The sequence below is a fragment of the Lissotriton vulgaris genome, chromosome 6 (assembly GCF_964263255.1).
Source record: "Lissotriton vulgaris chromosome 6, aLisVul1.2, whole genome shotgun sequence".
Classification (NCBI taxonomy): domain Eukaryota; kingdom Metazoa; phylum Chordata; class Amphibia; order Caudata; family Salamandridae; genus Lissotriton; species Lissotriton vulgaris.
The window spans coordinates 110,411,538-110,424,330 of NC_141694.1; positions in this window are offsets into that span (position 1 = coordinate 110,411,538).

Consider the following 12,793-nt stretch of genomic DNA (forward strand, 5'->3'; position numbering starts at 1 on the left):
GCACTACAGACAAAAATGTCTACGTGAGTTTGACATAGGCTTTGTGTTGGAAGGGCATACTTAGATTTACAGTAATAATTTGGTGACAACCCTGTCCACACATTAAAGCCATGGGTGATTGCATGGGAATGTCGATCTACAAGTGTGGCACCCTCCCCTTCATACAAAGTAGTGCAAAGTCGTAGTTCGTGCTACTTTGGGCAATTTTCCAGAGTATAAAAGGTTTTGCACAAGGTGCTGTTAAATTTGGCTGTATGTGGCCACATTGTCAGAGAAATTGCTCCCCCACCCTCGCAGCTCCACCATTAAGTGAGGCCTTCCCCAGAGCACCTGCACTCTCGAGTGTTGGAATTCGAGGCCCTCCTCCACCCACAGGTTCTACCTGTGCCTCATCCCTGGTGGTCTAGTGGACCTCTGTCTCCTTTCTCTCGCTCTGCTTTTTCTCTCCGTTTTCACTCTTTTTTCCCTCATTGCAATCTCCCCCTTTACTCTCCATCTGTACTTTCCTCCACTTTCTTACACTTTTTTTGCCTTATTCTACTCTTTCCTCTTTTTTCCGCCCTTTTCCGTCCATTTTTCCCCACCGCTGCTGCCCTAGCAACCCCATCCTCCCTTCACAATCGGCTCATTCTAGTTCCCCTCCCTGCTCCTGCCTCCCAGCTGTCCAGCCCTCCCGACCCCTACTTAATGGCGGTCGCTGTGCGGCCACGCCATTGGCGTGCCGCTGGCATGCCAAAGGCAAGCCTGTCTGTGCCCGTCTGCGAACCGACCGCGGCCAGCACCAGGAACCCTGGACCTCCGCACCGCCAACGCTGCAACCCAGCGGCACTCCACGCACTCAACCCGAGGCCGCAACAACAACTGCAAGCTAGCGTCACCAGCCAACACCCACGGAGCCTTCAGCTGTCACCGCTGCTGACACACCTACAGCACTGCCAGGAACACAGACAGGCACAACCCGCCCAAAAGAACACAACTGAACCGAAGACCTTGCAATGCATCCTCCTCAACGTCTGATCTCTCCACAAACACACCATCGAAATCTGGGACCTCCTCGACAGCACCACCCGGACGTCGCATTCTTCACCGAAACCTGGACCAACACCACCTCAGGACCAGACACCGCCATCGCCATTCCCCAAGGATACAAGATCTCGAGGAAGGACCGCCCCACCCACCCTGGAGAAGGAATCGCCATTGTCCACAAATCCACCTTCCACCTGAGCACACTCCCCAACGAGCCCGCAGACCTGATGGAACACCTTCCCTTCAAGAAACTGGCCAGCCCTACCACCACTCTCATCTACCAACCCACTGGACCCCACGGACCTTTCACCAACTCCATCAAGGACATTATCTCCCTGCATGCCACCGCATCCACCAACTACACCCTGCTGGGAGACCTCAACTTCCACCTCGACAACCAACTGGACCCCAACACCACATCCCTCCGGGACAAACTCTACAACATTGAACTCCACCAGATCGTGGCCGAACCCCAAAATCAGCAGGACACACCCTCGACCGCCTCTTCACAACAGGAAACTCTATCACTTTAAGTCACACCACCAAACTCCCATGGACTGACCACCGATGCGTCCACTTCACCTTCAGAACTCCCACCATCCACAGACACCAGCACCTACTCCCAAGAAGAAAGTGGACCAGAATCACTGAAGACCAGCTCACCTCCTCACTCAGCAACTCCACCACAACCATCTCAGAAAACGATGACCCCAACACAACAGCCCAAACCCTGGATGGATTTCCGACAGCGCCAACACCATAGCCCCCTCAAGAAAAACAACAACACCCACGCCAAGAAAGCCAGACTGTTTACCACTTCGAGAGTCCAGACGCACTTGCCGCCGCCTCGAAAAGACCTGGAGGAACACCAAATCCACAAAAGCCCACAACACCTTCAGAGCAGTGTAGTATGTAAGTCCATACAAACATACAAAGATGTAGCCAAGGCAGACGTAGTTGAGATTTGAAGTAGGTTTATTAAGCCATAAATAAGTTTACAAGAAGTATCAAGCTGGAACAAGCAGCCCCACCAGGAGCAGCCTCCTAGCTACTCAGCCCATACTCCAACTGCTAACCTCATACCAGTCACACAAGCATTCCATCCATGTCAATCACACTCACATTCTAAACTGGAACACTCACACTGGCTGAGAAGCTAGGAGGAGAGAAGTGCAGCAACATAAACACTAACCCAGACTACTACACATCCTCTCCCTCTCGAATTGGAAAACAAAAGAGAACCAGAGAGCGAAGAAGAAAACAACCCACAAACAGAGTAAACAATCGTAAAATGTATCAGTGAACCCAGGGATGAGAAGGTCTTCACACCACGAGAGGGTAAACAGAAAAAAACCAAGAAAGAAGGAAGAAAGAGACAGTAGACACTAACACTGACACCATCCTCCTCCTTTAATACTGAAGAAAAGAAAAATGAAATATGAGAGACGTACTCACAAACAACAAATGAGCAAGACCTAACATGAAGAAAACGTCTTCACGAAGGTAGACTGTGGCAAACAAGGCCACTCCTCAAGAGAGGAACTAAGAAGACATGGGACTAACCCATGAACGAAGGTGTAACCGGGGCAAACCCAAGAAAACACACGCAGCACGATAAAGTGCAGCACAATGTGGCAAAACAATTCCACTCCTCATGTGAGGAACGCTCAAAATATGGAGCTACTCAAGAAAACACACGCAGCACGATAAAGTGCAGCACAATGTGGCAAAACAATTCCATTCCTCATGTGAGGAACACTCAAAATATGGGGCTACCCATAGACGAAGGTGTTAAAAGGACATAACCCAAAACACCAGCGGCACGAAAAGGTGCAGCACAATGTGTCAAACAAACACAAAGGAAAAGTGAAGCACAATAAGCTTACACAAGACAAAGTGAGCCAAATAATGACTACACACAAATATGTGATGCACAGGGCGTCTTACACACTGGACACAAAAGAGAAATTCGCACAGTGCGACATGCATGCAATCAATGTACAACAAAGGTGTTCAACACAGGTAGAGAAGGTAAAGTCGGAAACAAAGACTTGACCCTATAACCCAGACATGAGGGTTAACATATGGTAAAACCATGAGGGGAAATAGGATTGCAACCTAAACCCATCCCAAAAACAGGGATACAATAATGCAAATGAGGGTGAGAGAACCCTTAACTAATACGTAGCGCAAACATGAGTGGGAGAACTCATGTACCAAACTAAAGCAGTGAAAAGAGGGTGATTGAACCCTAAACGAAGAGGGTGAGAGAACCCACAAATGAAAAGTGACACAAGCATAAATGCAGTGTAGACATAAAGGTGAGAGAACCCAACATAAGTAAAATGTCACATTTCTTATACATTTCAAAAATTGAGCATACTGTAAGTTAAAAATATGCACATAAATTAACCACAGTCAAAGGTGTGCCTGTCACCGGAATGATGGACAGGCATGATGTAAGGTACAACAAAATGCCACATGGCAGCAGAACAAAGTAGAAACGTGGCAAAGTAGAAACGTGGCACGAAGATAAGCAAAGTAAACCCCTGGTGAAGGATTACAAGTAGAAAAAAGTAGGAGTTTAAACACGTAGTGTTCCACGCTGAACGGAGCTTGCAGGAGAATGCAGCTTCCAGCAGACGAGACTAAAACAATAAAATTGAGTAACAGTACCTTGCTAGCGGAAGAGTACCTTGCTGGCGAAGCTGGCAAAACAGAACTAAGCAGGCAGAATCCCTGAAAAGACAACAACTCGGAGAAACACATCAGAGGCATATTTGCACAAATTCTTGTTTAAAATGTCCCGTTTCTTGAAATAGAAAATATTTACCCCAAACGAAAATCTCGGTTGAAAGTGCGGTGACAAGGACTCCGACGGATGAATCTTTGAAGAAAAGTTGGCTTGATAGAACGTTCAGAGGCTGAAGAGAAAACTTTATTCAAAACATTTGCAGGCAGAACACCACGGAACACAGGAGTCAAACAGTTAACCAGCTCATAGAAATCCAAAGATGGCGGCACGCTCCGATGACGCAAGCTGGGTGGCTTACGGCGCGCTCCTGCACCAAAACGTCCTAAGGCAGCATAAATGACGAAGACACTTGAAGACGTCACAGCAGGCTGAAGAAAAGCACCGCGCGGCACTGCACTCAAAGTAAGTTGCATGAGCCGCTTTGAAATTTGAAAGGAAACTTAACTGTCACGCTGAAATGCCATACGATGTGATGTAAATAAGAAAAGAAAAATCCTACTGTTTATTCTCAGCGTCGCTCTTCCCCAATTTTAGCAGAGACACTGGTAACTGAACCAATAAACTGTCCAACAGTGAGAACGCCAGTGGGCAGAAGAAACAGGCAAAGACACGCAAATAGAGCTTGAAATGGCACAAGAAATTCTCTCATAAGTGCAGCGCTAGCACAAAGGAGAGCACAAGATGACAGTCAGCAACACTACAGCGTGTGTCTGTGTCAAGCAACTCTTCACCGGCCAATAAACACAGACAGTCATAAAATACCTTAGTTCCAGAGGCAAGTTCTTTGCCGACACTGCTTGCTAAATAGGCGGAAGATGTAGTTTGTTGCTTTCAAGGCACAATGTCAGGTTTTGTTTCTTCTGCGTCATGTAGGCAGATCTGTTGTTGATTTTTACGCAGAAACCTTGTTTGTAAAGTTAGCTCTTCTGACAGCTTCTTTTTTAAGAAACAGCGATGACATGACACTACTGATCTTGGGCTGTCTGGTTTTCTTGACACTGGTGGGGCTACTTCGCGTGAATGATGACCACCAACTCATCAGAAAAATAAGGAAAAAAGCAATTGAAGACAGAATCTCCACACACGCACACAACAGCAAAGAACTCTTCAACATCTTCAAGGAGTTCGCCCAACCCACCAGCGAGTCTACTGACATCTCGCCCTCACAAGACATCTGCACCTTTTTCCACCACAAAATCAAGAGCATCTACGACAACTTCGATTAAGACAACCACCGAAGACACACTGAAGACAATGAAGTCAATCCACTTCAGGTCCCCCACAGACCCCTGCCCCTACCACATCTTCAACAGAGAAGCCTACACCATCGCATTCATGCTCTGTCACACCATCAACCGCTCCCTGGCGCCCGCAAGTTCCCCTCCTGAAGAAACCCTCGGCAGACCCCACTGACCTAAAAAAACTACAGACCCATCTCCCTGCTCCCGTTTCCAGCGAAAGTCATCGAGAAAGCCATCAACTGCCTACTCGCCACATTCATCGAAGAGCACAACATCCTCAACTCCTCCCAATCAGGCTTCAGAAAAAAGCACAGTATGGAAACTGCCCCCCTCACCGCAACAGATGACATCTGCACCCTACAGGACAAAGGAGAAACAGTAGCCCTCATCCTCCTCAACCTCTCAGCGGCATTCAATACAGTTTCTCACCGCACCCTAATACGCAGAATCCATGACCCAGGGATCAAGGACAAGACCCTCGATTGGATACTCTCCTACCTTTCTGGCAGAACGCAGCGGGTCAGACTCCCCCTTTCCCCTACACCAACCACCTGTGAAGTCCCCCAGGGGTACTCCCTCAGCCCTACGCTCTTCAATGTCTACATGCCCCGCTTGCCCCCATCATCAGAACCTACGGACTCAACATTGTGTCGTAGGCAGATGACACCCAACTCATCCACTCCCTAGCCAACGAACCCAACACCGCCAGACACAACTTTCGAAAAGGCATGGAAGCCGTCACCAAATGGATGAAAAACAGCTGCCTACAACTAAACACCAACAAAACAGCTGTACTCATCATGAGCCCAAACCCTAACACCTGGAATGACACCTGGTGGCCCCCCGCCCTCAGAAGCCTACCCACCCCCACGGACCACGCACACAACCTGGGAATCTTAATGTACTCCGAGCTCAAAATGGACCACCAGATCAACTCCGTCTCGTCCTCCTGCTTCCACACCCTCGCCTCCTACGTAAGACTTTCACATGGATCCCCCTTGAACACAGGAAGACTGTCACTCATACCCTCGTCATCAGCAGACTCGACTACAGCAATGCACTCTACGCCTGAATAAACAAAAACCTCAGAGCACACAGAGGAGTACAAAGTTCCCCGGGAATCGTGATACAGTGTGGAGAAGAGAGTGAATGCAAAGAGTCAAGGGACTAGGAAGGTTCCCTTGTCGGAACTAGAGAGCCTCACACACCCAGAGCGTTAGGTGTGAAACACACCCTGACTGAAGGATGTCCAGTATCATCATCGGCTCACTGCCCCTCGTCAGACCGGCACTGCAATGTCTGACGGAGTGCCCGAGGGCACTCTTTTGGCGGAGTTCTTTTGTTCCTTGCCGATGGTGAGTGTGAGTGAGGACGGAAAAGAGTGTAGTCAGTGCAAAGTGAGTGAATGTTAAAAAGGGTGATCAGTCCACAATAAGTTTTATTGATGTGGCTGATTCCCTAATTAAAAGGGGTGGGAGGGGTGCTAGTGGCTGTGGGCGTGTACAGACATCTAACTCAACCCCCTGGTGTGGTCAACATGTTTCTCGCCAACCGGCGATTCGTCAGGACCTAAAGCAAGGTACTACACAGGAAAAAAAACGATTGAATGCTCATGCACAAAGTAAAAAGCAAATACAATCTCTCAGGGTCGGGTGCAAAGAGGGACACGGGGTCCTACTCTAATTAGGCGACCCTAAGGGAAAGTAACACAGGCCTCGCAGCATGCTCCCGTGAGGCCAGCACTGTCTGGTGGGTAAACCTCAATCCAAGCGCTGGCAAGGTGGGACACCTACCCCTCACGCTCGCGTAAATAAACAAAAACCTCACCCACAAGCTACAGAGAACATAGAGAACACCGCTGCAAGACAGGACATCAACCTGCCAAGACACTGCCACATTTCCCAGTACCTGCACACACACCACTGGCTCCCCATCGCGGCTAGAGTCACCTTCAAGATGCTCACCCACGCACACAAGGCACTTCATGACACCGGACCAGCATACCTGAACAGCCGACTTAAATTCCACGCACCCCAAAAGACCCTAAGATCAGCCCAGCTCTCCTACGCCGTGGTCCCCCGCACCAGAAAAACCAGATTGGGAGGCCACTCTTTCCCCTTCCTCGCTGCCAGAGCCTGGAACACCCTTCTGCTCCACCTCAAACAGACAACATCGCTTCCCATCTTTGAGAGAAACCTCAAAACCTGGCTCTGCCACAGACCCCCTCCTTGCTGGACTAGAATTCGCCCCCGCCCCCCCCCCCCCCTCCAGTGCCTTGAGACCCTTACGGGTGAGGAGTTGCACTTAACAAATGCCTGATTGATTGATTGACTTCAAAATTGGGATAATCTCACTGGACTTCGGTGGGAAGGATGGTTTTGCATCCTTGGTAAACAAGAATGTGGGTTGAGATTTTTGGCTCCAGGCATCAATAAGGCAGTGTAAAAGGAGTAAGGACCACACTGTGCTGTGTTTGTGATACAGTGCACCAGAAGAGCTCACACATACCATAAATGCAATCATGTGACCACTCTTCTGACTGGTCAGAGTGAACATGGTAACTGCTCACCGCCTGAACCCCCAGGTCCGCCATCTGCTGGGCTCCTGCAGGCTTTGATTGATCAGGCGAAACCTAATGTTCTAAAAAATTGATGAGATTACTATATATGATGCCTGAGGCACAGGCTTTTGAGAAGGAAGTGAAACAGGGAGACATATATGTGCAAGGGACCCATTTGTTAGAGGTATTTCGGCACCTGGCCTCCATCTTAGATTTTCCCTGTATTACACTTGTATAGGAGGATGTCTTTATAAGTTAATGCTATTATAGGGATGATTCAGGCACTATATAAGTCACATAAAATAAAATATATAAATAGAAAACTGAATTGTTCTAGTCCTCCTTGGTATGGCCACAGGCAGTCTCAGTGCAGAGACACTCCGCACGGGGCGATTCAGTCACATAAAATAAAAAAATAAAAAAATATTCTTTTTCAGAAGAATAATGGCTATTGTGAATTCCTGCTCTGATCCAATAGTTCACGCCATCTCAGAAGCTGCAATTCAACAGAGTGGTCTCAATCTTATCCCAAGAAATTAATTTTCAGACATTGAGGTCCAAAAATATCATCGTCAGAACATCAGCCATAAATAATTTGACTTTGCGTAGATATACTGTAGAGTCGAAAACATGAACTATAAAAATATTGTAGTCAAAATATCAAAATGATAATTGGACATTTATGTATTTAATTGTATTCAACATTAGTATAATTTCAACTAAAATCTTAAACATATTTTTATATATCACATAACAATACCATAAACATGAACGTGTTAAATATTATTTTTTAAATAAGTAAAAACATGCAAAATAAGTGAATATAAAATAACCCTCGATATTAAATTATAATTTGCAATACATTTAATAAACAAATAACAATAATGCATAGATAATAACATATATTAGTAATGTTTACTAAAGAATTAATACTACATAAACATATAATATGTATTACTTTATTAAAAAGTCTAACAATGTATTTTTAAATGTAACAATAATATGTCAAATTTGAGTATGAGTAAAAAAAATGTTTTTATCATTTTAAACATATATGAAAAATATAATAGCCTTCAAAATACAGCACAATAGAAAACTAATTAAACATTAAATATTTTAAAAGTACATACTTTTGAATTAAATGGTAACATGTTGTAGCTGAACTTCAAATCAAAATCATTAAAAAACAAATCAAAGACAATTGATATATAGTATTCTAACTACAATCCTATTGGGCAAAATGCAGAATGTGTGTGGTTGGGCTGAGGTAGGTGCATCTTTTACAGGTAGGTACATTTGCTATTCTACATTCAGCCTGGAAAACACTGGGGAAAGTGCAAACATGGGAGGGGAGAAGACTTATGTTCGACTTGGCCCTCTTAGCAGTGTTACTCCCAAAACATTTTGCCTATTTACCTCCAATTTTTGCTGAAACTCTTTTTTGTTAGCCTTGGGACTCTCTGCACCTTAACACTCCTAACCAGTGCTAACATGCTCGTTCTCACTCCCCTAAAAATGGTTTTATTGGTATATACCTACTTGGTATCTTTCAGTTACTCATGAGTACCTTGTAAAGTGGTATACCATATTACCAGGGCCTGTAAATGAAATGCTGCCAGTGGGCCTGCAGCATATATAGTAGCACTTTAAAGCATGTCTCAGGACTTCCATTGAAGCCTGAATGCAATTTTACACTACTATGTGGGCATGGTATTTAAACTCTGTTGCCAAGTCTTAAACTCCCATTTTATTACATATGTCACCTCTCAGGTAGGATCTATGTAGCCCTTAGGGCAGGGAGCTGTGTACCTAAAAGGTTAGACATATACTTTTAAGTTTTACATGTTATGACATTGAAAAACTCTCAAATTCGTGTTTCACTACTGTGAGGTCTACTTCTCCGATTGTATAACATTGGGGATTCCTTATTACATTTAATAAGCTGCAAATCCTAATAGGGAGCAAATTGATACATCATTGTTGGTACCTATGAAAATGTAATAATAAACCCTCTTTAATGGTAAAGTCAGATTTGTTTTTACAATTTAGAAAATGCCAGTTTGAGAGAGGTGGCATTACCCTGCTCTTAGCCATTTTGTGCCTGCAGCATGTCCTAGGTCGCAAGACTGGGTGTACCTTACAGTTAGACTTTGTGAATTCCACCCAGACAGTCACAGAATAGAGGGCATAGGTATGCCTCCATGAGCCATCTGCTGGCAGGATGGGAGGTGGAGCTGAGCACAGCCCCACTTGCACATCCTGAGCACTGCCTTCACATGAAGGGCTTAACAACCTTGAATTGTCACTGTAGTCAGCTTGGAGCTGGGGCAGGGGATTCGGGAAATTCCATGCACTTCAAAGAACCTTTCAAGAAGCTCCCCTCACCTTACAGGAGAAGGGCACCAAGGTATAAAAATAGGACATTCTTACCCACTCCTAAGTTCACTACAGGATCTGAAGAACGATTCCCAGATGACTGCCTGCTACTGTGACCTGAAAGGACTGCATTGCATCCTGGAGCCTGCCTTGATTCCTAAGAGGCCTGACCTGCTGTTGAGTCCTACATCTTCACCTTCACCCAGGTCTACCAGAAGTGACTCCAATGGCTTTCTTGCTGGCTTCCTGTTCAGAGCCACAGGTACATAAAAGTGAGCTAAAGACAGTGGGAGTTGGGTCAGCATATGACACAATTGAGGACATTAGGTGCGAATGTTCAAATGCGTTTTCCGGCCTCCCTAAGGATCATGTGGAACAATAAAATGTTCAATATAAGAGATCCAAAAGAAATGGAAAGGCTCATAGAGCAAATCAAGACCCAGCAGGAAGACCACGCTCAAACTCACTCCCACTCATCACATCCAAAACTCATTAACAAGAGCCAATAGTCCCTGGCAGAATTATAAAAGTGGGCATACAAGGAAGACTAAACTCATTCTAAAAGGCAGGGAGCTCAAAAATGGGTAATTATGCCCAGAGGAAGAAAGAAGAGGGAGGCTTCTCCAGTGGGGGGTTGGGAGGGGGAGGGGGGGGACTCACCCCAGATCTGCTCACCAAGAAAATTTGATAAAAAAGAAAAAAAGATGTCACAGGGTGGGGGGCAAATTGGGAAAAAAAAATAAAAAAGTATAACAAAGTCCTAAAAGCAAGCCTAGAGGAGCTCGGTGGCCGCCAAGTAAGATGCAAGAAATGGACCAAGTATGACTAATACAAATACAGGAGGGAAAGAAAAAAACCTAAATATCTTAACCTGGAAAGTAAATGGGTTACGAATAAAGAAACGCAGAACAAAAATACTGGAATATCTAAAAAATTGTGACTGCGAGATAGTTATAATCCAAGAATCCCACTTAACTAAGGAGGAATGGGAACCTATATGTAAAACCCAAACCTGGATAGAACACTGCATATGCACAAGTCAAAACTGCAATGTAAAAGGAGTGGCGGTCTTATTTAAGAAATCTCTTGAAGCAGTAATTGTGAAATCAGAAGTAGACAAGAAGGGAAGATGGGTGAGTGTGAAAGCAAAAATGTATAACAACATATACACTGTGGTGGGTTATTATGGGCCAAATGTTGATGATTCCGAACCACTTCAAAATCTGTACTCCCATCTACTTTCAGCAGATTCACCCATAATAATGGGGGGGGGGACTTTAACATGTTATTAAACCCAAAAGAGGATAGATACCCGATAGGGAAAGTACCATCAGCCCCAAAAATGAGAGAGTGGGTCGGAATCTGTATAAAAGACCTAGGGATAGTGGACATCTGGAAGGAAAAAGGGAATAAGCAACACAAATTTACTTTCAAAAACAAAAGGCTAGGTCATGACTCTAGAATCGACTTTTTCCTAATCAGCAGTAGCCTAACTGAACACACAAAAAAGGTATAACACATCCCAGAACATATCTCTGACCATTCCGCTGTACAACTAAATTTGGTGATATCAAACTCTCCCACTTCCCAAAGGTGGACAGTGGATAAGAAGATTTTCCTGGATCAATCATGTGTGGCCAATCTAGCAGAAGAGACACAACAGTTCTTCGAGCTAAACAAAGAAGGAACAACAAAACAAATAACATGGGACGCCTAAAAAGCTTGTATAAGGGGGAAAATCATGAGCATAATGGCCCACAAAAAAAAGAGAAAAGAACCTTTATAAAAGACATAGAAAGAGATCTAAAGGAACTCAATATAGAAATAAAAAGGGCCAGGACCACTCAAGAGAGCGAGGAATTAGGAGAAAAAATAAGAAAGAAGAAAATGGAAATGAATGACCATCTGGAAACAATAGCTAGAGAAAGATGGGAGGCCAGTAAACTCTCGCATTATGAGTACGGTGAAGGATGTGGAAAGATCCTAGCTTGGAAAGCAAGAACAGAACAAACTAGAAACTGGGTCAATAAAATACAAAAAGAGGTCCAACAGGGTCAACTTTCAGAAGACCATGAAATAAGGAAAGAATTTGTGGAATTCTTTTCGAAGTTGTATACGGAAGAATCCACTTGCTCCAGCGACCAAATGCAGAGCCTACTAGCTAAAATAGATATTCCAAAAACCTCCCCGGAACACAAGACAGACCTGAACCTGGAAATAACTGAGAAGGAGGTAGTGGATGCAATAAGATCCCTGAAAAGGGGGAAGGCGGCAGGCCAAGACTCCCTACCAAACGAATTTTACCTGGCTCTTCAAGAAGCTGTATTGGGCCCAATTACTGAGCTTTTTAATGAAAATACTCTTGAAACAATGGTAATATCCCCAATTCATGGAACAACGCCATAGTAAGTATCCTACTAAAACCAGGAAAAGACCCAACTAAATGTGAGTCATATAGGCCCATTTCTCTTTTAAACTGTGACTATAAGATCTATGCACAGATCCTGGCAAAAAGACTAGGGGCAGTGGCAGGGTCCCAAATCCACTCTAACCAAAAGGGTTTTATTAAGGGCAGACAGATTTCCGAACTATCCCATGAATTTATCGCCACTATCAATATCGCGATCCAATATCATTCACCTTTGGCAGTCATAACATTTGATGCTGCCAAAGGTTTTAACAGGGTCAGTTGGCACTTTTTGAGCGCCACTTTGCCTAAGTTTGATCTTGGGAATAAATTTGAGAACGCGGTAAAGAACATATGCAAAAACCCAACAGCTAGAATATTGGTAAATGAGGCACTTACAAATAGTGTGCAGATAAAAAGAGGAACTA